The 26,118-nt window shown below is 59.5% G+C and overlaps 3 long non-coding RNA genes across 5 annotated transcripts; 1 reads left to right on the top strand and 2 right to left on the bottom strand.

Annotated features, from left to right (window-relative positions):
* Positions 1–840: 840 nt before the first annotated feature.
* LOC147572771 (uncharacterized) lies at positions 841–11,512 on the bottom strand. Of its 2 annotated transcripts, none has more exons than XR_015246333.1 (6): positions 10,908–11,512; positions 10,177–10,369; positions 3,450–3,549; positions 2,485–3,238; positions 2,014–2,139; positions 841–1,628 (listed from the first exon to the last, which is right to left on the bottom strand). It is a non-coding gene; the product is annotated as an uncharacterized LOC147572771 (long non-coding RNA). The 2 variants fall into 2 exon arrangements; XR_015246332.1 differs by having other exon boundaries at positions 2,485–2,714; positions 10,908–11,502.
* Positions 2,007–2,474, top strand: LOC147572772 (uncharacterized). Its single transcript, XR_015246334.1, has 2 exons — positions 2,007–2,129; positions 2,260–2,474. It is a non-coding gene; the product is annotated as an uncharacterized LOC147572772 (long non-coding RNA).
* An 11,013-nt stretch (positions 11,513–22,525) lies between the features above and the next one.
* LOC147572770 (uncharacterized) lies at positions 22,526–25,552 on the bottom strand. 2 transcript variants are annotated; one of them, XR_015246466.1, is made up of 3 exons: positions 24,584–24,800; positions 23,899–24,005; positions 22,526–23,811 (listed from the first exon to the last, which is right to left on the bottom strand). It is a non-coding gene; the product is annotated as an uncharacterized LOC147572770 (long non-coding RNA). The 2 variants fall into 2 exon arrangements; XR_015246465.1 differs by having other exon boundaries at positions 22,526–24,005; positions 24,584–25,552.
* Between the last annotated feature and the right edge of the window lie 566 nt (positions 25,553–26,118).

Genomic DNA, 26,118 nt, shown 5'->3' with positions numbered 1-26,118 from the left:
GCCTTGGTGACGTCAGAAACCTCTGGAAGCCCTCTCCACCGCTGCACTGCTCAGTTATTAAGTTAATACACTGCCACGATGTTTTTTTATCTAATTATTTATTTTTTCGTTGTTTTCAACGGGTTTTCTTACTTATTCATTTTTATGTAAGCTCTGCACCCAACATGGGGCTCGAACTCATGACCCCGAAATCAGGAGTCTCATGCCCCACCCGCTGAGCCAGCCAGGTACCCCAATAGGCTTTGTTTTCATTTCTCTATCATCTATCAATCACCTATCTATCTGTCTAAAGTTGGTCTCACTGCTCAGCACAAAGCCCAGCGCAGGGCTTGAACTCAGGACCCTGAGATCAAGACCTGAACTGAGACGCTTAACCATCTTACCCACCCAGGCACCCCTAGGCTTTACATTTTTTAGTAGTTTTAGGCTCCCGGCAAAATTAAGCAAAATGTACGAAGGCTTTCTCTACAGCCCTGCCCCACACAGGCACGGCCTCGGCCGTTTGCTGTATAGTTCAGCCCACTGTGAAACCCCCCCCCCCCCACCAGAGTGGGTCATTTGCTACAGTCAGTGACCCTGTGCTGACACATCACAATCGCCCGAAGGCCGCAGTTTAGGGTTCATGCTTGGGCTGTACATGCTATGAGTCCACCATCATTATTGTTTTTTTTAATATTTATGTATTTTGAGGGGGGGGAGGGGCAGAGAGAGAGGGAGAGACAGGCTCCCAAGCAGAGATCAGCGCAGAGCCCGACGCGGGGCTCGAACCTCGAACTCCCGAACTCCGAGATTATGACCTGAGCCAAAGTCAGACACTTAACCGACTGAGCCACCCAGGCGCCCCTTGATAAATTCTTATTTATTGAAAGACCTCCAGTAGAGAAATAGAGAAGTAATTATTAGGTAGGAATACACGGCACATGATTATGAGGACATTCCACCAGATCCTATTCCCAAATTATAGTCTCTCTGCTAAATTCCAGAGCATTTATACTAGGAAGCATTGATTTTTTTTTTTTTTTTTAATGTCATCAGATGCGTCTTTTTTGCAAATATTTTCTCCCCATCTGGGGTTTCTCTTCTCGTTCACTTGATAGCATCTCTGTCCCAGAGCAGAAGGTTTTAATTTTAATGAAGTCTGGCTTCTCGATTATTTCTTTCATGGGTCACGTCTTGGATGCTGCAGCTAAAAAGTCGTCACCAGGGGCGCCCGGCTGGCTGGTCAGTTAAGCGTCAGACTTCGGCTCAGGTCATGATCCGACAGTTGGTGGGTTCGAGCTTCATGTCGGGCTCTGTGCCGACAGCTCGGAGGCCGGAGCCTGCTTCGGATTCTGTGTCCCTCTCTCTCTCGGCCCCTCCCCCACTCACACTCTGTCTCTTGCTCTCAAAAATAAATTAAAAAAAAAAAAAACATTAAAAACATTTAAAAATAATAAAAAATAAAATAAAAAGTCGTCCCCAGACCCAAGGTCAGCTAGACATGCTCCTAAGGGTAACTTCTGGGAATTTTAGTTCCACATTGTACATTTGGGCCTGGGATCCCGTGAGAGTTCGCTTTGGTGAAGGCTGGAAGGTCTGTGTCTCGCGTCCCCTCTTTTGCATGCGGATGTCCGGCTGTTCTAGCATCACTTGTTGGAAAGCACAATTGCATTTCGGTTTTTGAATCTGCAGACAGCTGTCCCCCGCCCCTTATCCTTGGGGCACACCTGCCAAGACCCCCAGGGGACGCCTGAGACCGCAGCTGGTTCTGAGCCCCACCCAGACTGGTACACAGACACCTCCGAGGAGGTTTAATTTCTAAACTAAGCACAGCGAGGGGTGAACAACAGTAACTAATGATCAAACAGAACGATTATTACAATGTATTGTAATAACAGGTATGTGCAGATGGTTTCTCTTTCTCTCTCTCTTTTGCTTTCAGAATATCTTAATTGTCCTGTGCTCCCCCCCTCCCCCAAATCTTGTGACGATGTGAGACGATGAGATGCCCCCGTGGTGAGGTGACGTGCGTACCTGACGGAGCACTGGGCTACCGTTGACCTTCTGAGGCTGAGTCAGAAGAAGGACCATCTGATCCTGACTGTGGTTGACCACGCGTCGCCGGGCTTCGGGGACTTCCGGAAGTTTCCGTGAGCATTTCTGTACAGGTTTTGCATGAATATAAATTTTCATTTCTCTAGGGTAACTACGCACGAACGGGTCCCTTTATCTTTTAGGTCAGTTTAATTATTTGGGTTTTTTTTTCTTTATTTTTTTAAGGTTCTATTTTGGGGGCTCCTGCGTGGCTCAGTCGGTTAAGCTTCTGACTCTTGATTTCTGCTCGGTCCCGATCTCATGGTTTGTGCGATCGAGCACCGCATCCGGCCCTGCGCTGGTGGCGTGGAGCCTGCTTGGGATTCTCTCTCTCCCTCTCTCTACCCCTCTACCACTCACGCTCTGTCTCTCTCAAAATAAATAAAATTTAAAAACTTGAAGTTTACATACTTATTCTCCAGGGAAGGACGCTTGCTCGTGGGGCCCAGGCCCCAGGCGGGGAGAAAGCCCAGCAGCCCCGTGGCAGGTTCAGGTGCAGGTGCGTGGCCACAGGTGCAGCTGAGGTCCCAGCCAACAAGCAGCGTGTGATCCAGCCGTCCTCTCGGTGATTCCGCCCCCAGCCTTTGAGTCCAGGCCCAGGCCGATGCCACAGAGGAGAGACCAGCTGTCCCCGGCAAACCCTGCCCAAATAGCAGATTTGTGAGCAAAATAACTTGACGCTAAGTCCTGGGGCGCTCATTCTGCAGGAACAGGCAACCACAGCAGGACCCCTCTTCTGTCCCCGGCTCTCTCCTGCGGGCCTCACAACGTGTCCCCCCCGCCCCCCACCGGGGCACCCAGCTAAGGCCAGAAAGGACAAGGTGGTAACTTACTACCTTGCCAGGTGTGTCCCCAATACCCTCTCCCCTCCTCTATAGTCACGTGGCCCAGTTCAGGTTAGCCCGTGCCGCGGGACCACATTGGGCCGCATCCCTGGGAGCGAGCTACATCTGCCTGCTTCCATCCCAGACGACGGGGTGTGAGCGGATGTAACGCGTCTGCGGACGTCAGGCCTGGGGCACGTGCCCGCACGCCGGCTGGGACACAGATGGGCTGACCTCCCCTCCAGGGGGTGGAGGGACCACCGCACCCAGGAGACCGCGGTCCCTGAAGGAGGACAGCAGCGGACCCGTCCTGAGCCGCTCTGCTCTCCCGGCGTCGGTGCCTGGGACGGAGAGAAACCGCGATCTTGCCCGAGTCGCTGTCTCGGGGTTTCTCAGTTACCCCGGCTTAGCCTCCACCCAAGTAATACCGGAAGTGAGTGTCTCAAGCCCGGTGAGCTGACCCTCGCTGAGACGCAGGGCACAGGAGAGCCCGTCTGCTTCCTTAACACGGGACAGGAAACACACAGGCAGGAAACATAGCTGGACACTCACCTGCTGTGAGGAGCCCCGCGTAGCAGGTGCCACCGAGGGGGCCGCGGGAAATCGGAAGGCGGAGAGAGAGAGCCTTCAGAAGGAGCCGTGAGCAAGGGTCCTGCGGAGACAGAGGCCGAAATCGAAGGCCAGAACCGGGGAGACGGAAGTGGGGGCCAAGGGCAGTCCAGATAAAGGAAGGAGAGGCACAGGGCTGACGCGGGAGGGCGCCCGATCCTTCGGGGGAGGCGCGGAGGCCACGGTACGCGGTTCAAAGGGCTCGGTAAACACCGAGGAGCCGGTGCCGTGGGGCTTAAACCCAACGTGGCCAATCCTCAACGATTCTTTCCTGTTTCTATTCGGGAACTGTCTGCAAACAAATCTCTACTTGATGAGCAGCTTAAGCATAATTGCACCTCGTGTGTTACGTGCATATTTCACTGCTTTATTAAATCCTTCAAACAACATAGTTCTGGGAGGTGTAATTAACCTCTTGAGAACATTACCTCGCAACACAATAAATGAACCATACGCTTCGGTTAGTCTTTCGAAAGACCCCTCAGTCTGTGCGGTCTGCAGTGGCACTGAGTGGGGCCGTGTGGAGGACCCCATTCCCCACGCCTGAGTGATTGGGCCAGAGAGGGACACGTGGCCCAGGCAGGGCCAATCAGAGTCCTTCCCTACGATCCACCCACAAAGTCAGGAAGGGAAGTTTGCAGGGGACCTAATCGCAGGACTCTAAGGAGGGGCTGCCCTACGGGGGAAGAGAGCCTGTTGTCAAAGCCGAGGGGAGATGACAGATGGACAGAGACCCAACGGTGCCGAGTCCCCGGAGCCCCTCCCCCACCTGTTCCCAGGCTCCTGCCCGACTCTCGGGCTAGTGCATTCCTCCCCAAGTTGCATTTCTGTCACTTGCCACCAAGAATCCTGGCTCAGCGTGACCCTTAGTGCGACATCTCAACAAACTTCCAAACCCTTGACTGCAAAACATACTAACATGTCACGAGCCACGTCCCCCAGGGGGACAAGCTGCCAAATAGCTATGACAAGGCCCTGACCATAAGATGCATCCCGGTTTCAGAAACAGAAGAATAAGGGGGAAAAAGGGACTCCCTAGAACGGATAAAATATGGCAGCCGTGTGCCCGTGGATGCGTCACCGAGTCTCTGTCATCGTCAGTGTCCTCATCCACAAAGCAAGGACGATCATACCCACGACACAGGATCGGGAGGGTTAGAAATACAACACAGTGGAACTGTCTACACACAGACGTTCTTAGCAGCGTTACTCAAGAGTCAAAAACTGGAAACACCGTCAACTGGTTGGAGGGGTAGGCGGAGCGGGGGCCAGCCGGGCTCCCCAGCGAGAAGCAGGAACGACACCATGCTGTGCCACGACGTGCCTTGGAAACATTCTGCACTGGAAAGAAGCCAGACGTGAGAGACAGCACATCGTAGAATTGATTTATGTGAAATGTCCGGAAAAGACAAATCTCTAGAGACAGAAAATAGATGAGTGCTTGTCTGGGGCAGGAAGAAAGCAGGAGCGACAGAGAAGGGGCGTGAGGGATCTTATCTGCGCCGCAGACGCGTTCTACAAACCCACCCACCGTGACGGGCGCGCGGCCGGGCGATCTACTAAAAATGGGTTGGGGTGTATCCTCGAAATGAGTGAATCAGACAACATGGAAAACACGACTCGATAAAGTGATTACTATTATTATTTTTATTTTGAGAGAGAGAGAGAGAGAGGCTGAGCAGGGGAGGGGCAGAGACAGCGGGAGACAGAGAGAATCCCAAGCAGGCTCCGCATCAATAGCCCAGAGCCCGATGCGAGGCTCGAACCCACAGACCGTGAGATCACGACCTGAACTGAAGTCAGGAGTCGGCCGTGCAACCGACTGACCCACCCAGGTGCCCCGATAAAGTTATTATTAAAGAACTAGATGCCGGGGTGCTGGGGGGGAGGGGGCTCAGTCAGTGAAGTGTCCGGCTCTTGGTTTTGGCCCAGGGCACGATCTCACGGTTCGCGAGTTCTAGCCCCACATAGAGCTCTGCGCTAATGGCGTAGAACCTGCTTGGGATCCTGTCTCTCCCTCTCTCCGCCCCTCCCCTGCTCAGTCTCTCGCGCTCTCTGTCTCCCTCTCAAAATAAATAAAAGATTAAAAAAAAAAAGATGTCAAGTGTCTAGAACAGACACGGTGGGTGCTCAAGAAATGGCGACCCTCCTCTGATCCTGGGGTCCAGGTTCCTGACTCCACAAGGCCGCGCCTTCCTGGGCAGCTGGGTGGGAGGCGCGCTGTTCTTTGACGTGCTGCAGGGGCTCCCTGGGGGGCACCTGGAGGAAGCACTGCTTCTCGAAACTGCTGTGGTCAGAGACCGCAGCAAGGCCCCGTCTCCAGAGAGCCGACTGGGGAAACTCCCTCCACCCTCCGCCACCCCCACACACAGACCGAGAGGCTGGTGACCTACGGTGTCTCAGATCCGCCCTGGACTCAGTAAAACTCACAGGAACACCAAGAAACGAGGCTCGTTTCACGTCCTGGAAAACGAGTCGCGTCCCCGAGACTCTGCAACCCAGGTGAACCTTAGGCTTGTGCGCCTCCTGAGGGCGGGCCGGCAAAGACGAGCCTCGGGACCTGTCCGCCCGTCGGTTTAGTGACCCTCAGCGTGTCCAGATGCTCGGACACCGCCAGGAACTTGTGACACCGTCCCAGAGAGACTCTTCTCGGAAGGCCGTCCAGCACAAGGCGGGACTCGGCTCCAGGAGAGGCCCTGGCCTCCCTTCCCTCCCCCTGCCCGGCCGCTGGCCAGAAATGCGGGCTTCGGGATCAGGGAGCCCGCCAGGAACCACGGCGCTCTCTCTCTGCTGCAGACACCCAGCACGGGTCACCTTGTGGTGGACGACATTCTGGGACACTGTGAGTGGCCACACCGCGCTGGCGGCTTCCTTCCCAGGGCTCCTTCCCGGCACCTGCTGGGGCCGATGGGGAACTGAGAGGCAAGGGTCAGAGCGCCAGCAGCCATCTTGTGTCACGAGGCAGCCTCAAGAATGGTGAAGAATTAAATGAGAATTAAATGGTGAAGCCCGGGTTCCTGTAACCGTGGGGCTGCCGTCCCAGCCTGGAGTCCCTGCCTCCCGATAACTCCGTTCAAGTTGACATCGTGTCGCACGAGCCGCGTCTTCCTGAAACACAGCCTGCCCGTCAGATAAACTTTTCATTCACTGACTTCCACATGCAGGACGATCCTGGGTGCTAATCAACGGTCCCCTAAAACGTTCTGTGCGAATCATCTCTCCGCAGATTCAGTCGCTGTTCCCCGTGGACTCACTTTATGAGTCTCAGGGAGGCCTTTGGGAGTCGGTATTCCATCGGCAGTGATGCCCTGCCCGTGTTGGCACAAGGCTTACAAATGTGTCATTCCCCGCTCGGGTGGGCAATGACTAAACAGCACTGGAGAGTCCTGCAGCGTCACTCGAAAGAGAAGAATCTTTCTGCCAGATGGGTGTAATTCCCACCCCTAACGTGTGTGCGACCTTGCAGTCAATAGAGCAGCCCACGGCTGAGGGGAGGTGACCCCGGGTCCACCCTGGAGGGTGGGGTCCGCGTTTTGGGTAGATGTGGCCTCAGAGGCAGGCCCCCGGCCCAGGCCAGGGGACGTAGGAGGAGCGGGCTCACCCGAAGGCCCTCCCGGTCCTCCGGTAACTGCCCACCCTTGAAGCGGGTGCGTTGCAAGCCGGGAGGGTAGAGGCACAGCCCTGAGCAGGTGCATGGGGGGGGGGGGGCCTGAGCTGGCTGAAACGAGCCCCGGGGGAGAAATTCCCAGAGAGCGCATCCTCCCTAGGACATTCACGGCCTCGGGTGTTATTAACAAGCATTTTAAAGGGGTCCAAGGTCAGATCCATTTAGGAAAAGTGCCCACACGGATCTCTCCAAGCCTTGCCCTCGCCCCAGTCCCACTGTTCCAGGACCCTGGGGGTGGGAGAGCGCAGGGCACCCTCAGGGGGCCTCTGCCCGCCACGCAGGCCGGTGCTAGGTTAAGGCGCCGCTTCTTCCCAAGTCCCAGCTTCCTTTCGTTACCGACCACCGGGCACCGGGCACCGCGCTGGGCTCTGCTCAGCGGCCCGGGACCCAGGGTCGTAGGACGGCGGGTGGCCAGTGAGGCGCGAGGCAGGGGCTCCAGGCTCGGCGAGGGCGGCGCCCGTTGGGGTGCACAGATCCTCACGTGGAGGACTGCCAGCCGCACCCCTCCCCAGCACGCTCCCCGAAGGCGGATGGGAAGGACCAAGTTCCTTGTGTCCAGTGGGGCGCCAGGCCCCGCCCACAGCCCGAGAAGATGAAGTAACTCTGGGGGCGGGGCGGGGCCAGCTCTGCCCGAACGGGGGAGGGGAGAAGGGAGGAAGGGAGAGGGAGGAGGGGAAGGGAGGGGAGGGGGAAGGGTAGGAAGGAGGAGGAAAGGAGGGGGAGGGGAGGAGGAAGGGGGAGAGAGGGGAGAGGAGGAAGGGGGAGGGAGGGGCGCCCTGGGGTGCACAGGAAGCAAAGGAGAAATGCCACTTCCTTCTCCCCTGGCTACTTCCCTGTTTTGTAGTCAAAGAGATGAGCTCTCCTGGCCCAGCTCAGTCCCTGGAGACCGCTCTTGAGCTGAGTTGTGAGTTCGAGCCCCACACTGGATGTAGAGATGACTCAAATCTCAGAGAAACAAAGGCGGGCAGGATTGGGAGGGGGGGCACACCCACCTAGGGGCAAATCAGGTGGCTTCCGGCAGCACTGGAACAGCACCACCCAGCGGCCGGGCCACCCATCCGGACACCCACCCATCTGGCCACCCGCCCGGCCACCGCCAGGCCCCAGCTCGCTGCCTTGCCCTAGGTCCTGTGGACGCTTCACGCCCCACAGAAGGCCTCTGCTCTCTGTCCCTCAAGGGGACACGTCCTTGTCTCTGCCCCTCAAGGACGTGACTCCAGCCGCTGTCCCCTCTCCACCGGTCACCTCGGGCGGCAGGGACAGTGCCATTTCCCCCACTTCTCGGGCCACAGGAGCGCTTTCCAGCTCACCTCCCTCCCAGCTACCCGCTCCTCTCCCTTTACTGCGAAACTCTGCGGTGCGCCTCCCCCTTCCTCCTGGACCCGCCCTGGGCTCCCCTCCTTGCCCCTCCAGCAAGGCTCTTGCCACCTCAGCAGTGACCTCGTGGCCGCTGGACCACGTGCTCAGTCCTCATCGTCGACCTCGCGACAAGGGACAGGATGCTCACTCCGTCGTCCTGGCGACACCCTCTCAGGGGGTTGTGGGACACCACACCTGCCCGCCTTCCCACCCGGCTCCCCGCTCCTGCAGGCTTTCCCTCCCTCTGACCGGCTGTGTTATGGGGGGTCCGTGGCTCAGTCAGTCCGTGGACCCCTTCTCTCTCCGAGTCCCTCCCTAGATGGACACTGTCCAACGCAAGCCTAATATGAACCGCGTGTGTCCTTTAGCATTTTCTAGGGGCGCCTGGGTGGTCGGTTACGCGTCGGACTCCGGACTTCAGCTCATGTCATGATGGCGGGTCACGGGATGGAGCCCCGAGCAGGGCTCCGAGAAGCCTGCTTAAGATTCTCTCTCTCCCTCTCTTCTTCCCCACCTGTGCCCCCTCTCTCTCTCTCTCAAAATAGAATATAAAATAAAATCAATTTTCTAGGAACCAGGTTGGAAACGTAAAAAGGAAACAGCGAGGGGCACCTGGGTGGCTCAGTCGGTTAAGCGTCCGACTTCGGCTCAGGTCACGATCTCGCGGTCCGTGAGTTCGAGCCCCGCGTCGGGCTCTGGGCTGATGGCTCAGAGCCTGGAGCCTGTTTCCGATTCTGTGTCTCCCTCTCTCTCTGCCCCTCCCCCGTTCATGCTCTGTCTCTCTCTGTCCCAAAAATAAATAAACGTTGAAAAAAAAAATTAAAAAAAAAAAAAGGAAACAGCGAGATTGATTTTAAGACTACATTAACCCTAGGGGCACCTGGTATTCGATGTAAAAATTATTGAGATACTTTACTTTCTTGTACTAAACCTTCGAAATCCAGTTTGCATTGAACACCTGCAGCGTCTCTCAATGTGGACACTAAATTTTCACTGGACTTTTTATTTTTCGTAATCTCGACACCAAGGCGGGGGCTCAAACTCACCACCCCGAGGTCAGGAGTCCCATGCACTTGCAAGTGAGCCAGCCAGGCGCCCCTCACTGGAAACTCTTTTTTTTTTTTTTTTTTTTTTAATGTATATTTATTTTTGAGAGACAGAGAACGCGTGCGGGAGGGGCCCAGAGAGGGAGACACGGAATCCAGGCTCCAGGCTCCGAGCTGTCAGCACAGAGCCCGACGCGGGGCTCGAACCCCTGAACCGTGAGACGGTGACCTGAGCTGAAGTCGGAGGCCTAACCGACTGGGCCCCCAGGCGTCCCTCCACTAACTTCAAGTGCTCAGTAGCCACAGGAGGCTGGTGGCTCCCGCAGGTCACAGCGCGGAGCTAGATAATCCCAGCAAACTGTGGCTGTCAACGCCAGGAGGGCTGGCGGCCCGCGCATCTCCGCACCGCAGACCCGTCGGACCGGTGTCTGCTCAACCCTGCGCCTGGATCTCTAACGGGTGCCTCGGCCCGGCCTGTTCAAACCGGGCTCCCACAACTAGCAAGGCGTTTTCCCCGACCCAGTTAATGACAACGACTCTCTTCCGGTTGCTGAGGCCCAAACCGTAGTGCTCCTGGACTCCCTTCCCTCTCTCCTACCTCCTATCTGGCGCGGCCATAAGCCCTTCGAGAGACTTCCAGAATCCCACCGACCACTTCTCCTGTCCCTGTCACCCTCCTTGGCCACGCCCGGTCGGCTCTCCTGGGATTGGGATTTGTTCTGAGGACCTTCCGTCTGGGCCGGCAGCTCCGGGCGCGGCTCCTGCCGTCTGTTCCCCACTCAGAACGCTGCCTGGAAAAGAAGTCACACTAGTGCCCCCCTCCGCTCACAAGCCTGCAGGGCTCCCAACTCCCCCAGGAGAGAGTCAGCGGTGGCCCACAAGGCCATCCAGCGCGTGACCCTGCCCTGGTGCCCCTCCACCCCCAGCTCCTGCTGCTCCCGCCACACTGCCCCCCCCCCACCTCTCCCCCCCCCCCCCCGCGGTTCTGGAGCGCGGCGGGCCACCACGTGTCTCTCTCTGCATGACTGCCTCCTTCAGGCCTGTCCTCAAACTCCACCGTCGCCTTCCCAGTCACCTACCTGAAAGCCACCTCTCCTGTGAGCACATTTCCTATCCCCCCCTTCCCTGCTGCTTTTCCCCTAGCCCTCGTCGCCAACATGTGGCGCATTCCACTGAGGCTAGTCTGTCTCTGCCATCACAACCTCCGCTCGATCCCCAGGGCCCGGAACGGTGCCCTGGAACCTCTGAGGCCCCGCATACACATTTTGAACGAACGGATGGAGTCGCAGGCGGGGAAAGCCCTGGCGCAAACCCGGGGGCGGCTGCTACCTTCCGAGGCCTGGAGGCGGGGAGGCCTCGCGCGCCGGAACTGCCCTCTGCGGGAGGGCGGCGGGGCTGCGGGCGAAGGGGCTGCGGGGAAGGCGGGGGCGGCGACCGCCTCCGGGCCCAGGGGGTCCGGGCGGATCCGGAAACTCGGAAGCAGCAGAGCGCGGCTTTCAACGCCAGGTGGGGGGGTGGTGTCGAGGACCCTGAACGACGCACGGCCCCTCGGGCGGGCCGGGCTTTGTCCCGGGAGGAGGAGCCGCGGACCCCGGGCCCCGGTGGGCCCAGGGCCCAGGCGGCCCTCCCCCCGCTCCGTCCTCCGTCCCGCCCGCGGGGCCGCAAAGGAGGCGCGTGGAGGCCGCGGAGGCGCGCGCGAGGGCGCGGGGGCGCGCAGGGGCGCGCGGAGAAGGCGGGCGCTCGGCCGGGAAGGGCGCCGGCGCGGGGAGGCCTCGGAGGCGGGGGGAGGCGAGCGCGGGGGAGGGCGCGGGGGCGCGCAGGGCGCGGGGCCGTGCGCGGAGGGCGGGCGCGCCCCCGCGGGGCGCACAAAGAGGCGCCCCTCCCCGGGCACCTGCGAGCCGCTGAGGGCTTCCCTGCTCGCGGCCGCCGACCCCCCACCCCCACCCCGCGGCCGGTATTTATTTGCGCTGGCGGAGGGGGGCGGGGCCTCCGTCTGGGACGAGAAAATCTTTCCAGGAAGTTTGCTCCTATTAATACTCGAGTTCCTGGCAGCTGCTCTCTGCGCGGGGGGCGGGGCGCAGTCCTGGCGCCTCCCGGGACCGACCCCGTCGGTGCGGGTTCTCGGGAGCGGGGCGGGGTGGCCGGGCCGCCAGCTTTGGGCGATTAGCGGGCGGGTGGCGGTGGGACCCCTTCCCGGGCGGGGGCGACCTGGAGGCCCGAGGTCCGGACGCCCTCCGCGACCTTGGTGCAGCCACCGGGCGGGAGGACGCCGCGGCAGCCGCTTGACCTTTGAAACTTGCGTGCTTCTCGCCGCCACCTTGCAAGCTCAGCGTCAGCTCCAGTCTGCAGAAGGGGACAATGGAGCTCAGAGAAGTTCGGCACGCTGTCTGAGGTCACGGCGCCGCCGCCCAAGCGAGGGCCCAGGTTTCTGACACGTGTCTCGCGGGACGCGGTCCCTTGGAAGCAGGCGTAACAGGATTGATCCTGTCGTAGCGGCCAACGGAATCGGCCCCCAAAGGGGCACCGCGGGAAGCTGTCGGCCCGCACGCGGCATCTGGGAGCCTGCCGGGTGTCGTCGATCCCCTTCGGGCGCCGCAGAGAGGCCTGCGCGGCGCCCATCACCTCCCCGCCCCCCGGCGCATCAATCACTTCGCCAAAGAAAATTTGTTCTTAACATCCCTCAGGTGCATGTGTAGATGAGATCGGAAGCGGTTGACAGCCGCCTCTGGAGTCGTGGGTTCCTGACAAATGCTAAGGGACACGCACAGCCACATGGCACTGTCTCTTCCCCAGTATTTTCTTTCTTTTTTAAACGTTTATTCACCTTTGAGAGACAGAGCGTCAGCAGGGGAGGAACAGAGAGAGAGGGAGACACAGGATCCGAAGCAGGCTCCGGGCTCTGAGCTGTCAGCACAGACCCCCACGCGGGGTTCGAACCCATGAGACCATGACCTGAGCCAAAGTCGGAGCCTTAACCGACTGAGCTCCCCGGGCGTCCCTCTCTTCCCCAGTATTGTGAAGGCAGCCGTGGACACAAGGGCAACCTTTCCGCTCCGGGGTATCGGCCCCCACCTGCTCAGGGACTCTGTCCAGCTCCGCGTGGAGGTGGGTCACCACTCCAGGGCCGCACTTGGAAACTTGGGCCAAAGGAAGTTTGGCTCGTGAGCCTTCTTACTCTCGTCGCCAGGGTCCCCTCCCCCTCCCCGCCTCCTCCGCCACCCACCCGTGTATCTCCCAGGTGGCCGGAGGAGGATGGAACACATCCGGGCATTTTCAGGTGGGACCTGCCAGCCAGAAAGTCCTCCCCGACGCGCCCTCGCAGGAACAATACTTAAAGCCCCCTGATGGAGCACGGAGAGCCGGCTGTCGCATCTGTCTCCCTGGGACACCGGGCTTGGTGATCAGTGGGGGGAATCTCAGCCCTCTGCTGGCTGCAGTCAGCTGAGGAGGCTTTCTGGAAGCTTAAGTCCTCAAGCATGGCTGCCTCCGGGAGCTTCCCCCGCTGCCCTGAGCTGGACCCAAAGGGCCCTGCTTCTGTTTGCATTCATGCTACCAGAGCGGTCCGTGGGGGTGGGGGGAGGGGGGGTCCGCGACACAAATGCCCACTCCCCACTTGGGTGGCCCGGGCCCACCAGCTGCCTTCACTTTTGGTAGCATCAGCTATTTTAATGCAGAGTTAGGCACACAATCCTTGCTAAAAATAAATACAAAGGAAAACCCCAAAGTAGCTGAGCCTATTTCAATACCTTTTACTTTTCTTGTCCCTGGTTCTTTTGTCTTCTCCTTGTAAGTCTGGAGCTGCCTGTCGCACAGGGCCCACCCTGAACGGCGCGGGGCTCCCGCCCTTGTCCTGTGGCCGCACAGCCCAGACGTGACCATGGGCAAGAACAGAGTCAGAGGGACTGAGGGAAGGAAAGAAGGGAGCCCCGACAGCCATTTCTTGCAGCGCGGTTTATTTAAAAAAAAAAAAAAAAAAAAAAAAAATTTTTTACATTTATTTATTTTTGAGAGAGGGCACGAGTGGGGGAGGGGCAGAGAGAGAAGGAGACACAATCGGAAGGCGCCTGCAGGCTCCGAGCTGTCAGCACAGAGCCCGACGTGGGGCTCGAACTCACGAACCTCTAGATCGTGACCTGAGCCCAAGTCGGACGCTTAACCGACTGAGCCGCCCCAGCGGCCCCAGGGTAAAGGTTTTTCTTGGGTTGCTGGGTTCTGATTGCCTTGGGCTCTAAATAACCCACGGACCGGACCGAGGTGGCGTATTTTGGGGTGTTGTGTTCCCCTCTCCCACTGACGCAAAGAGGACAGACACCTTTGGGGTATCCACTCTTCCATTTAATTAAACAAGGAGGCCACGAGACTGATGTGGCGGCAATCCCCTGGGGGCCCACCTGAGCAAACCAAAATCCTAGTCTGTAAATGCCTCAAGGTCCCAATAACCAAGATGGAGACAGGATCACAAAGCGGGGGGCTTAGGCTATGGCCAAGTGCACCATTTCCTTTCTCTGCTCTGCACTTTCTCTATTTAAGTCCTGCCCCTGGCTCCTGGCCGAGCCCTCCTCACCACTTCCTGCTTGGTGCTGGGCCAGGCCAAACGATTTTTGCTCAAATAAATTCTTAAAATGCCTTTTTTTTTTTTTTTTTTTTTTTAATATACAACCTGGACTGGAGTCGATGACCCTTCTATTTTTCTGGGGACTGATCCTCATCCAAGGAGGTAATTTCCACCTGGCGTGTCATTATAGCCTTCCCAATCCCTGGTCCCCTAAGGTGGACAGCCTCAGGGGTGGACACACGGCCAGATCCCTGGAAGTTGGCACTGGGCAAGGGAGAGAAGGAGCGGGACAAAGTCCAACACCTGGGTCCCTCAGTGAGTTTCTACTCCCTCCCTTTTCAGAATACGGGTCAAACTTGCCTGTTTCTTTGCACGTCTCACACTTTTTTTTTTTTTTTTATTGAGAAATGGACATTTTATTTTCTGTCATGTTACGAATACTTTTTTTTTTTTTTTTACAAACGGACATTTTAAAGTTTATTTCTTTTGAGAGAGAGAAAGAGGGAGAGCTTGAGCGCAAGTGGGGGGTGGCGGGCAGAGAGAGAGAATCCCAAGCAGGCTCTGTCTGCACTGTCATTGCGGAGCCTGATGGCGCGGTTTGAACCCACGAGCGGTGAGATCATGACCTGACCCGAAATCGAGAGTTGGGCACTTAACTAACTGAGCCACCCGGGCGGTCCTACAAACGGACATTTTCAGTTTATTTATTTTGAGACAGAGACAGCGCAGTGGGGGAGGAGCAGAGAGAGAGAGAGAGAGAGAGAGAGAGAGAGAGAGAGAGAGAGAGAGAGAATCCCAAGCAGAATCCACGCTATCAGCGCAAAGCCCCAAGAGGGGCTCGAACCCACGAACTATGAGATTATGCCCTGAGCCCAAACCAAGAGCTGGACGCTCAACCGAGTGAGCCACCCAGGCGCCCCCCAGTGGACATTTTAGATAATACATGGTACCAGGTCTGGGTTCCGGGCCCTCCCCTTGCCGTGGTCATTGTTGGATTTGGGGCGTTCATTGGCTTGATAGGAAGAATCCTGTGGAGTGTGGCTCCTGCTCCCTGCTCAGTTTTGTCTTTTCTTTTTAAAATTTATTTTGAGAGACAGAACACGCGTGAGAATGTGAGTGGGGGAGGGGCCGAGGGAGAGAGACACAGAATGCGAAGCAGGCTCCAGGCTCCCACCTGTCAGCACCGATCCCGACACGGGGCACGAACTCACGAACCGTGAGATCATGACCTGAGCCGAAATCAAGAGTCGGACGCTCAACCCACGGGCCTCAACCCCAGGAGCCCCTTCTTGTTTTGTTTTGTTTTGAACAGTATGTGACTCTGTTGTGATTTTGCACGCCTCACTCTTGATACGAATTTGACTCACTTATTTACTTGTGTAGATGACACAGTCACGTGGTTCGGAATTGGAAAGGATCCAAAAGGTACCGAGGGCCAAGCCCCCTCCATCCCCGGGGCCCCGCACGCCAGCCCGGTCTGTGGAGGCCCACCCAGCTCGGCATGCCCAGCGGAAGTTTCCAGCTCCCAGCCACACGGCAAATGTGTCCCTGCCACCAGGGTGATGCGGCCACCGTGCAGGCAGGACCGCCTTGACCAGAGGGAGGCCTTGTCCTTCAAGGACCCAGCGTGTGTTCGTGGGAGGGGTGGGCAATCAAAGGGGCAACACCGTTTAACATTTTAACTCAGGGGAAACTGAGGCTCAGAAAACTCAGGTGACTTCCCAAAGGACACTCAGCTTTTTTTTTTTAATTTTTTTTTTCAACATTTATTTATTTTTTGGGACAGAGAGAGACAGAGCATGAACGGGGGAGGGGCAGAGAGAGAGAGGGAGACACAGAATCGGAAACAGGCTCCAGGCTCTGAGCCATCAGCCCAGAGCCCGACGCGGGGCTCGAACTCGCAGACCGCGAGATCGTGACCTGGCTGAAGTCGGACGCTTAACCGACTGCGCCACCCAGGCGCCCAGGACACTCAGCTTTTAAGGAGTCTTATTGGTTACCTACTGCTGGGTAACAAATTACCCTAAGACTCAAGTCACTTAAAAACAACACATCTTGGGGCGCCTGACTCTTGATTTCAGTTCAGGTCATGATCGCGTGGTTTGTGAGTTCAAGCACCACGTCCGGTTCCACACTGATAGAAGCCTGCTTGGGATTCTCTCCCTCTCTCTCTCTCTCTCTCTCTCTCTCTCTCTCTGCCCCTCCCCCACTCACTCTCTTTGTCTCTCAAAATAAGCAACAACAATAAACTAAAAAAAACCCCAATGCATCTTGCTTATGCCTCACATTGTATGTGGGAGTTCAGGTCTGGCTGTTTCTGGCTCCGGGTCTCTCGGGAGGCTGTCGCCAGGAGAGGAGCCTGAGCTACAGTCATCTGAAGGCTTGACCGGGGCCGGAGGCTTCACCCCCAAGGCCGCTCACTCCCGCGGCTGGCGAGTTAGTGTGGCCTGTTGGCGGGAGCCTCAGCCCCTCGCCAGGGGCCTCTCTGAAGGTGGCTCAAAGGGCCTCACGACACGCTGGCTTCTTCCCCCAGAGCGAGCAAGGCCAGCGAGAGGGAGGCACGCGGAGGCCATGACACCCTTTGTGACCCAGGCTCGGACGTCACCTGTCATGACCGCCACCTCCTGTTCCCTCTACGGGAGTCACCAGGCAAGGTCCAGCTGGCACCCCACGGGAGGGGACTGTGCCCCATCCCTGGAAGGGAGTCGTGCCGAGGAATCGAGGGCACGTTTTAACGCCATCACAGGGCCGATCCAGGCCTTAACTTTAGTGTGCAGGACCCCAAAGCCCTGGGGGCTCGTGGGGCCCGCTCTCAGGATGTGAGGCACTGGGGCGGGCAGTGAGGCCTTTGCCCTCACGATGCCCCCATCTGGATGCGTCACGAGGACAAGACCCCACGAGGCAACAGAGGCCCTGGCTTGAGGGGTGCAGACGGCGATCACGGCCAAGGCCAGAGTGGGCCCGGGGCCCGGGGGGAGACTGACATGCTGACATGACAGGAGGGAGGAGGTGTCCCGGACCAGGGCACGTGTGACAATGAACCCGGAGAGACGGAGCTGGGAGAGCGGCCAGGGGACACCGGGGGGGCCCCCGAATTGAGGGGGAAAGCCACAACCAGGTCCCGGGACTGGAGAGCTAGGCCCTTGTGTCCCAGCCCACCCCACACTGGCCGTGTCTCTTCCTGGAACAGCACGACCGTCAGCTGCCCGGGCCCCAGCATCAGGCTCCGTGGGCCCAGACCGGAACACTGCATGACTCTCCCTTCCTTCTGGGCGTCACGGCTCCACCTGGGCCCCGGGACGGGTGCCGGTGGCCTCACATGTGCCTTGTCTCCCCCGTGATCACAAAAGCGCCTCTCCTTTCTGGGCTCGGATTTCTGCTGAACCTCGTCTTCCTGCCGTGTCCCAAAGCCCTGCTCGGGGACCCGGCCTGTCAGGAAAGCGTCCCACTCTGGGTGTCTCTGACCCCCATCTCCAGGCAGCTCCCGAGGGTGACCCCCGTCCCTGGGAGAGAGGCCCCCTCTTGCCAGACGTACCCTGGATGATGCGAGGGCTGGTAGCCTTGGGGGGGTGGGTCCGAGTCGGGGGGGGGGGATTCTCCCCCGTCAGGTGATCCCGTTCCAGGGGGGGCGATGTCACCTCCTGAGGGGCAGTGTCTGCCATCAGCGGGGAGGTTCATTCAAGGAGCCCCCCCTCGACACTGACGGTAACGATGATGACTGTGAGGGAGCCGAGCCCATCAGCCAGGCCCCGCACCCCTGCAGGCTCCGCCGGGGCTCCTCGGCAGGATGGCCGAGGGGGAGGGCGATGCTCTGTGACATCTGTCACCCCTCCGACCTTGGGCTGCTGTGCGCTATGTTCAGGAAGGGAGGAGGGGGAGGGAGGGAGGGAGCGATATTCAGTGACAGGGAGAAGGGAGAAGGGAGGAGGGGGAGGGAGGACGAGGAGGCTTCTGAGGCCGGGCACCTGCTTTGGTGGGTAGGAGGAAGAGTAAAAGGCCCATTTTTGGGGAGCAGGAGGGAGTCTGAAGGAGGAGGCGATGGGTCGGGATGAAGCAAATGTCTTCCTGCTGACTGCAGGCAGGGAGACTGAGGGGCTTGGTACCTGCCTGAGCAGGCCCTGGGCGGGGGGGGGGGGGGGGGGGGGGGGGGGGGGGAGGGGGGGGGGCGCGGGTGAGGCCGAAGGCAAGAGGGCCCTTGGGGCTGAGCCAGGCGGGACAAGGCCTCCCGACTCTGCCGCTCTTGCTGTCCTCATGGGACATCTGTCCCTATCCAGACAGGGGTCCCAAGGGGCCGTGGCTATTCAATCAGTGGATAACCAGTCCTGCCTCCAGGAGGCGGGGGACATGTGGGAAAATGGAAGGAAGAAAGCCCAAGGGGCTTCAGGGAGGAGGGTCCAGGCTACGTGCACAGCCCCGAGCCCCAGGCTATCCTGCGGTGGCCAGAGAAAGTTCCACGGGGAACCTCTCGCAGCCTTTTGGCCAACCCTGGCGGTGGAGGTCTCTGGGCAAGGCACCCCTGGTCTCAGAGAGGCCGAGGGACTTGGCCCAGGCCACACAGCTCGTAAGCAATGAAATCAGAGTCCTTTGCCCCAGTATTAGGAAGTAAGAAGTGCTCTCCGGGAACCCCCAGCTCCTCGGGACAGCCTGATTCAGAGGAAGGGTCAGGAAGTGCGGGCAGGACAAATACACGAAGAACAGACAGAACAGGACGAATGAGATCTGCAGCACCAGGGCCTTCTGCACCTGCCACCCACGGGACGGGGCCCCTCTCTCCTGAACGGCCTCTAAAGCCTCCCACGTCGCAAAGGTCCGGGACAGTGGGGGAGTGTGCGGAAGGCAAGCAGGTGGCCCCAGGTGGCCCTCACCCTCCGGCCAGGGCAGGTAAGGCGTCACCCCCCCGAGGAGGCACAAGGCTGCTGGGGAGGGGGCTTAACAACCCAGACGGGTGTCAGCAGGGCCCCGCCAAAGACCGGCCTCCCTGGCCTCGGCCTCCTCCCGCAGCCCGGGAGGCCGCCTCTTCGGACTCGGGAAAAATTCACAAAGTGCAGGGGACTTCAACACAGCGAACTGGCAGTGATATCTACTAATGGACGGGTCCTGCCCAGCACCGAATGGCCCAGGGAAGGGCAGAGTGGCCACCCCCACGCTGGAGTCTCTCCTTGCCAGAGGGCCCACACCCCACATGGAGTCCTCGAGCCCAAGATGCCGTCTCCTCCATCCTGGAGTCTTGTCTGGACTGGGGTGGTGGGGAGCAGGGAAGGAGTGGGGGTCCCCACAAGCAGCACCCACTCCAGGCAGGGCTGGAGGTCCTGACCAGCACACCTAGGACAGCTGGCCAGTGAGAATGCTCCCCAGATGGTCTCCAGATCGCTTCCAGCTGGGGCATATAGAGTGGCCAAAGAATCTGTCCTAGGGAGTGGGGGTGTAGAAGGGGAAACTGAGGCAGGATGAGACCCCCCCCCCAGCTTTAGTAGCCCCGAGCTAAGTGGGCCAGGATCCTGACTCCCTTCTGGAAAGGACTGAGGGACCAGGAGGAAACTGGTACCTACTGACCAGCCCCGAGCCAGCTCCCCATCGCACACCTGCCCTTGGCCCCGAAGGGGTTCAGAGCAAGTGTCCCCAGAATGTGCCCCTCTGTGGGCTGGCTATTTGAGGTGAAGGCCATGAAGGCGTAGCTGACTCAAGAGACACTTGTGCCCTTCCTTTAACGTTCTAGAATGAAAATCGTCCTGCCCAGAATGAAGAGTTGTGACCAGAGAGAGATTCTATGCGAGTGGACTGCCTGTGTGGCCGGGCAAACATCTTACCCAACACCATCACCATTTCTTAGCGCCAGATGGCAAAAGTCTCACCCAACCTTTTTTTTTTTTTTTTTTTTTTTTTAATTTTTCTTTTCAACGTTTATTTATTTTTGGGACAGAGAGAGACAGAGCATGAATGGGGGAGGGGCAGAGAGAGAGGGAGACACAGAATCGGAAACAGGCTCCAGGCTCTGAGCCATCAGCCCAGAGCCCGACGCGGGGCTCGAACTCACGGACCGCGAGATCGTGACCTGGCTGAAGTCGGACGCTTAACCGACTGCGCCACCCAGGCGCCCCTCACCCAACCTCTTTGAACCTCTCCTGTGTGGGGTTCCGGGAGGTACGAGATTAAATTCGATGTGTTCCTGTTAGTCTGTCTCGTGTCAGTGTCGTTCGTAGAGCGGCCAGAAGGAACTTGGAAGGGTGAACATCTTCCTCCCAACAGCCCTCCGTCCACCTTAACCAGGGAGGCTGGTCTCCTGCCCCGGGTACTTAAGGGAAGGTCTGCCCAACGCAGCGCCCGGTCTATGCCTGCTCGGGGAAGGGCCACACAAGGGGCCGCCAGGGTGGGGTCCGGAGGACCTTCAATCGCCCAAGTTAGAGACAGACGGAAAACCTTGGCACAGGGAGGGCCAGCACCTGCCCTGAGGTCACACAGTGACCCAGCTGGGTTCTCCGATGGGTGACCCCGAGGCAGGGGTGGCCCGCCCGGGTCTGGGTCCCAGGCAGAGTGTGCTCCGGGGAGAGGGCGACGGCGCCGAGGCGCCCTCCGGTGGCCGCCGCGCGCGGAAGCCGGCCGCCGGAGTCCCCCGGCCGGCAGCCGGACGGGGGCGACAGCGGCCGGGGACCGCCTCGCGTTCGCGTTTCCTTTTTAAAAGAAGCACGTCGGCGCCGAAAGCGAATTTCTGTAAAATCGAGGAGATCGCTAGGGCCCCGCGGTCTGCAAAGCCCCCGCCGCCCAGCCGGCGCGGAAGAGCGAGAGCGGGGAGCGGCGGCGAGCGGCCCCCTCGCCTATTGTTGTGGCCGCGCGGGGCCCACCCCGGGGGGGCGGGGCGCCGGCCCGTGACGTCAAGCCCCGCCCACCGGCCCGCACCGCCTTTGTCCGCCGCCGCGCGACTCCTCCCCTGCGGGCGCCGTCCGCCGCGGGTCCCCAGCGCGGCCGGGCCCCGAGCTCCGGGACAGACCCCGGGCCCCTCCGCGTCCTAAGAACCGCCTTCCTTTGCGGACGCAGCGGGAGGCGCCCGGGCCTGCGTTCCGCTCCTCGTTGCTGCCGGGCGGGGGCGGGGCGGGCCCAGCCGGGAGTCACAGCGGGGCACTGCAAGCACCGCCCCGGGACCCGCACGCGTGGTGGCGGGGGTGGCCGAGCGCAGAGGACTGGAAGGGGGGTGGGGGTGGAGGCCGGGGCCTGAACCTGGCAGGTGCCCGGGGCCTTTTGGGAGGGGTGGGGGGGAACCGCTTGGAGGAGCAGAGGCTGCAGGTTGGCCAGGTATTGGGGGAATGGGGGGGGGGGGGGAGGGAATAAGGCCGAGGGTGCCACAGGGTAGAAAGGGCACCTGTGAGATGGCCCTCGGGGCAGAGCGGGGCCGAGCCTGGGTGAAAGGGTACTAAGCTCACGGCTCGTAGAAGTGGCAGCTTACTGCGGACCTAGGGACAGCACGGCAGCAGCCAACGTGGGCCAGGCGGCTCTTCTCTCGGGCTCCTTCCTGCGACGTGCTGAGGGCGACCACGGTCGGTCCTGTCGGGATGAGGCTCCCAAGTGACAGCTCACCAAACCTCTTAGGTCCTCAACTACTTTGAAAACCCGGCCATATCGCCTCCTGTGGTTGTGGAAACTGCCTTCATAAGGTCACACCCCCCCCCCCCCCCCCCCCCCGCAACACCTGGGTCCTGACCCTTCTTGCTAGGCCGCAGCCCCTCGCTCCGCAGACTACAGGTCGCTGCTCCGATCACGTGTCCCTCACACCTGTGGCACTTGGAAGGAACCCCTGAAAGGTGCCTGGGCCCCACAGGGAGGTGGCCGGCAATCACGACCAACCCTGGCGACCTTCAGCAGAAGAGTTATTGGTGGGGGGACGGGTGGCACATGTCCCTGCATCTCCGCCTCGCTGGCTCCAGGGGGAGCTCTCGGTGCGCCCCCTGGGTCTGGGTTCTGCGCCCCAGCTCCCCACAGGGGGAAAGGGTAGCTGGACCCTGTCACCCCTGGCGACTCACACGAGGGGGATCCCTCCCCATAGGAAGCTGGTGTGGACGCTGGAACCCCCCCCCACCTTAATTGGTGCAGCAAGACACAGGCCTCAGAGCCCCATGCTGGGCATGAGATGTAGGAAGGCGCTAGCATCCCAGGCTGAGGGCATCCCCAGGGGAGAGGAGAGGGCCACTGGGGGCCTGGTAGCCCAGGAAGGGGCGGAGTCAGAGGACGGCAACACGTTTTTGTTTTTGTCTTAGAAACTTTAAAAAAAATGTACAGAAAGAGTATATAAGAGGAAAGCCTCCCTCCCCCACCCCGCCCCCCACCCCCACCCCCACCCCCAGAGGCCCGTGTACTGACCAGCCGCCCCCACCCCCCATTTTCAAAATTCTAAGAGGCCAGGTTTGGGTTTGTTTCTTTCAGTGCCCACAAGCAGACTCAGGCAGGAGGGTGGCTGGACTGTGGATTTGGGACCCACAGGCCGGTGGCGTTGTGTGTGACAGGGAAGTGGCTGGTTTTCCTCCCTGCCATGAATTCCTTTCCCTTTTGTTAGTTTGGGAAACTCTCTCCTATTCTGAAGGATAGCCTTGCCGGCTAGTGTTCTTGGCTACTAGGCAGACCTTTGCCTCTTAGCACCTGAATATATCATGCTGCTCCCTTCTAATCTCTGAAGTTTCTGCTGAAAAATCCGGATAGCCTTATGGGATTTTCCTTGGATGTAACTGCTTTCTCTCCTCTTGATGCTTTTAAAATTCTCTCTTTATCCTTAGGTTTTGCCATTTTATTTACTGGCTGGCCTGGTATGGAACTCTACGGGTTGGTTTTTTGGGGGGCTCTCTGCGCCTCCTGGGTCTGGGTTTCTGTTTCCTTCTCCAGATTCAGGAAGTTTTCAGCTTGTATCTCCTCAAATAAATGTTCTGCCTCCTTTTCTCTCTCTTCTCCTGCTGCAACCCCTGTAACTCGACTGTTACGCTTGATGGTGTCGCGGAGTTCCCTAGGTCTGTTCTCATCTTGCACAACTTTTCTCACTCTCACTGGCTCAGCTTGGTGACTTTCCACTACTTTGTCCGGGGTGCTGCTCTGCCCTTGTCCGGTCTCTTCTTTCTTATTTTTTCCAGATGGTCTCTTGTTCGTTTCTTTTAGTGAGTTGATCATCTCTTCCCGGTCCTTTTTTAGGTGTTTTAGGTCTTTCTGGATGTTCTCCAGGCTTTCCTCGACTGTAGCCAACATCTTTAGGAGGGTTACTCTAAATTCTAGATCAGTTACAGAACACGTCTCCGTTTTGGTTACGTCTCTCGCTGTGGTTTTGTTCTGTTCTTTCATTTGGGACCTATTCCTCCGTCTCCTCATTTTGTCTACTGCTGCGTCTGTGTCTCTGTTAGCAAAGTCAGCTGCGTCTCCCGCACTTAAAGCAGTGGCCTTAGGAAGATGAGGTCCTGTAGTGCCCCGCGGTGCAGTGTCCCCTGTTAACGGGAAGATGGCGCTTCAGGGGCGTCCCTGTGTGCGTTGCTACGGTAGCAGTTGCTACTGCTGTGGCTGAACTGCGCTCGCTTTCCGTGCAGTGGCTCTACCTGTTGTGGGCAGGATCGGGTCCCTGTGCGGTTAGTGGGTGGGTCTGGGGCGCACTGGATCAGACCCGGAGTTTGCTAGAGATCCGGTAGCTCCAAACTGCAGGGCACTTCCCCTGCGCTGTCGGGGGGGAAAGTTTATTGGTGGGCAGGCCGCAGTCACACTGGTGTGTACCTTATCTTCCCCTCTCCCAGGGGCAGGACTCACTGTGGAGTGGTGTGGCCCGTCTGGGCTGCTCGCACACTGCCAGGCTTGTGGTGCTGCTTCGATGGGATCTGGCCACGAACCGACCGAGCGGATCCCAGGGGGTGGATCTGCACAGGGGCGGGAGGGACAGGTTTAGCTCGCTTTGCCCACGGCGGTCCCCTGCGGGACGGGCCCTGCAGCACCGGGAGGGCAGACCCGGCGGAGGGATGGATCCCCAGAAGCACAGCGTTGGGGGATTGCGCGGTGCAAGTTCGGTGGCGGGAACTGGTTCCCTTTGGAATTTCCTCTGGGGGATGGGAGAGGGAAATGGCGCCCGCCAGCTCCTTTGTTCCCCCGCCAAGGTCTGTCCTCCCAGGCTCAACAACTCCCTCCCGTAGGCCCCAGGCGCTTTTCAAACTGTGGTTCCGGCCGGTATCCCCGCGGCTCTTTGTCCCGCAGTCTTTGTAGAGGGAGGACTTGGCGTCCACTCGCCCTCCCCCCTCCCCGCTCTCCGAGAGCAGAGATGCTGACTTTTAAAATTCCAGAGGTTGAGTCCCGCTGGCTGTCAGAACCCACGCAGTCCGGCCCCTCCGCTTTCGCCGGCCAGACTCCGGGGGCTCTGCCTTGCCGGGCGGGCTGCCCCTCCGCGCGCGCCACTCCCTCCCGCCAGTCCGTGCAGCGCGCACCGGCTCTCCGGCCTTCCTACCCTCTTCCGTGGGCCTCTCGTCTACGCTTGGCTCCGGAGAGTCCGTTCTGCTAGTCTTCTGGCGGTTTTCTGGGTTACTTAGGCCGATGTGGGTGGAATCTAATCGATCAGCGGGACCAGGTGAGCCGAGCGTCCTCCTGCGCCACCGTCTTCCCAGCGTGTGCGCTTCCCGCCTCCAGGCTTCCCAAGTCTGCGCCTCCCGCTTCCCAGCGGGCAGTGCGGGGCTGCTCCGGCATGGCCACTAGAGGGCGCCAACGCCAGGAACATGAGGCCCCCGGGGGACGGGGGGGAGGGGCGGGCTCGTGATTCACTGCACTTCCGGGAGCACCAGCGGGGGCCCACAGGAGCGACTGCGGGGTCCGCGCGTCCCGTGACCTGCCCCTGCAGGGGAAGCTGGCGGGGGTTCTCTCCGCTGGGCACCGTGGTTCGGGATGGCTCTGGATGGCCGCACCCGGGGGGCCTGCCATCAGGTAGAGGAAGGAGACGCTGGACGGACCACAGTAGGCGTTCTGGGCCCTGCTCTAGTGGGTCGGTTCCCAAACAGGGTGACGTGAGGGAGACGCGCGGGAGCCCCCAGCCTGCAGCCAGGGGAGGGAGGAGGTGATCCTTGTCCCCTTTATCCAGGAAAGCAGTAGGATTCCTGTCCCATCCCCAACCTCCCTGTCTCCAAGTTCAGCGCCCCCAGCCAGGTCACCCACCCGCATCAGGGCCACGTCTCCCCTCCTCCCCGCGCCCACCCGGGGACTGGCACTCCTGCCTGCCTTTGTTAAAGAAACGAATTTGCAGGGGCACTCGTGTGGCCCAGGTGGTTGAGCCTGGGACTTCGGCTCAGGTCGTGATCTTTCTGTTAGTGAGTTCGAGCCCTGCATCAGGCTCTCTGCGGTCAGTACAGACCCTGCTTCGCATCCTCTGTCCCCCTCCCTGCCCCTCCGCAGTTCACGTGCGCGCGCTCTCTCTCAAAAATGAATAAGCATTAAGAAAACATGAATTTGCAGAGAAACATTAGCCCCCAGCCCCAGTTCCCGCACACTGTAGGTGCTGGAGGGGGGTTGTGGAGGAGAACAGAGTCCAGGCTGATTCGAATCCCCTCCCCAGAGTCTTCTGGCTGCGAGACAAGCTGTGGCCCAGAGGATTTCCCAAGGATGGGTGAGCACCCCCACCCCGGGGTGACCTTGCACACTTGTGCAATGGGGGTGTGTGTGTGTGTGTGTGTGCTCCGTTTCCTCCCCTCGGATCTGGGGAGCCTGGGACTACTTCTGAAGCCACGTTCGAAGATGGTAGTCCACGCACTGGCACTGGATGCTCTCTCCAGGGACATCTCACCCACCCTCCACGCTTGAGCGCCGCGGAGAAGTCCACCTACCCCGAAGATGTTGGGCGGCGGGACCGCAGGGAACCAGACACGCCGAGGCCTCCCTGTCCTAGTCTTAGTGGTGGAGTCACGGCAGCCTGAGCCAGAGGCAGCAGTGAGCCTTCTGGTGGCCGCACCCAGAGGTGACATAGATGGGCACCGATGGGCTGGCCCGACCCGAGCT

Source organism: Puma concolor, chromosome E4, assembly GCF_028749965.1.
Source record: "Puma concolor isolate L17-30 chromosome E4, mPumCon1.1.hap2, whole genome shotgun sequence".
Lineage (NCBI taxonomy): Eukaryota > Metazoa > Chordata > Mammalia > Carnivora > Felidae > Puma > Puma concolor.
The sequence above is the reverse complement of the archived record's forward strand: the minus strand, read 5'-3'. Positions and strand labels throughout refer to the sequence as shown.